The sequence below is a fragment of the Ornithorhynchus anatinus genome, chromosome 9 (assembly GCF_004115215.2).
Source record: "Ornithorhynchus anatinus isolate Pmale09 chromosome 9, mOrnAna1.pri.v4, whole genome shotgun sequence".
Lineage (NCBI taxonomy): Eukaryota > Metazoa > Chordata > Mammalia > Monotremata > Ornithorhynchidae > Ornithorhynchus > Ornithorhynchus anatinus.
This window is the reverse complement of record NC_041736.1, coordinates 31788673-31790394: the sequence shown is the minus strand read 5'-3', so window position 1 is coordinate 31790394 and position 1722 is coordinate 31788673. Positions and strand designations below refer to the sequence as shown.

Below are 1722 nucleotides of genomic sequence, written 5' to 3'. Positions count from 1 at the left end.
AGTGTGGCTCAGGGGAAAGAGCCCGAGCTTGGGAGTCAGAGGTCATGGGTTCGAATCCCGGCTCCGCCCCTTGTCAGCTGTGTGACCGTGGGCAAGTCACTTCACTTCTCTGGGCCTCAGTTCCCTCATCTGGAAAATGGAGATGAAGACTGTGAGCCCCACGTGGGACAACCTGATTACCTGCATCTACCCCAGCGCTTAGAACAGTGCTCTGCTCATAGTAAGTGCTTAACAAATGCCAACATTATTATTTTATTGTTATATAGTACTCTCCCAAACAGTACGGTGCTCTGCTCATGGTAATTGCTCAACAAATACGATGGACCTACTGACTGACAGGGGATTTTAAGGAAAACTCGGAATTATCTACTAGGGTAGAAGCTCCTTGAGGCCAAGGATCATAACTAGAAAAGCAGCATGGCTCAGTGGAAAGAGCCCGGGCTTGGGAGTCAGAGGTCATGGGTTCTAATCCCGCTCTGCCATCTGTCAGCTGTGTGACTTTGGGCAAGTTACTTAACTTCTCTGTGCTTCCGTTCCCTCATCTGTAAAATGGGGATAAAGACTGTGAGCCCACTTGGGACCACCTGATCAACTTGTATTCCTCCCCCCATCCCCAGCACTTAGAAAGTGTTTTGAACATAGTAAGCGCTTGAATACCATCATCATCATCATCATCTACTAACCCTTTGCTATTGTACTCTCCCGAGAGCTTAGAACAGTTCACAACATACTGTAAGCATTCAATAAATACCACTGATTGATGGATTTCAACTCGATTCGATTCATCCTAATAGATTTTAACATTCTGCTATATACTTAGAAGAAGGAAATCCATGCTTTTCCGCTTTTAAGCTGACCTTTAGCGTTTCCTTTAGGAAATGTTAGCCACTTTTCCTTTAGCATCCTCTTATTTTGATGGCTAGCTAGTGTTCTTTTTCTTAACCTCTGATGTTATTTGGTATCTCTCAGGGTTGCACCTGGAGAGTTTCCAGTACCCTACCAGTCTCGACTACGAGAGGGAGAATCGAGCAGAGGCATATCCATTCCATTCCTAGCTTGGGCAGCGGCTAGCGCGTGGAAGGCCATCCGCTACAAGTCAAAACTCACCTGTGCCCGGCAGCAGGGGCATGGGAGCGGGAGTCGAGGGCGGAGACTCGGGTTTACTGCGTGGAAGGAGACAATGGTAAACCACTTCCATATTTTTACCAAGAAAAACCTACGGATACATTACCAGAACGATCGCAGATGGAGGTGGGGCGTTCTCGGAGAGGTACGTCCATGGCGTCAGGGTGGGTCGGAGATGAATCGACAGCGTAAGACAAGACGTGATCCGGTAGATCAGCCTTATTAGGGTCGCGTCTCCTCCAAGAGGCCGTACCTGACTAAGCCCTCTTTTCCCCGACTCCCTCTCCCTTCTCTGTCATCTCACACTTGGTTCCGTGACCATTTGGGCATTTGATATTTGCCCCAACTTCTCTCCCACAGCGCTTATCTATAAATTACATTATTAGAGATTATTTATTTTTTATTAATATCTGCCTCCCCTTCTAGACTATAAGCTTGTCGTGGGCAGGGGACGTGTCTGCCGACTCTGCTGTACCGTACCTCTCCCTAGCACTTAGTACAGGGATCTGCACACAGTAAGTCCTTATGTGTAAACGCTCAATAAATATGAATGAATGAATGAAAAGTTCTTGATAAATAACTTCAGGCATGAAATCA

General features: G+C 46.8%; 1 non-coding gene across 1 annotated transcript; it reads left to right on the top strand.

Annotated features, from left to right (window-relative positions):
* The first annotated feature begins 959 nt into the window (after positions 1–959).
* LOC114814437 lies at positions 960–1097 on the top strand. The gene has a single exon (XR_003762235.1). It is a non-coding gene; the product is annotated as a small nucleolar RNA SNORA7 (small nucleolar RNA).
* The last annotated feature ends 625 nt before the right edge of the window (positions 1098–1722 follow it).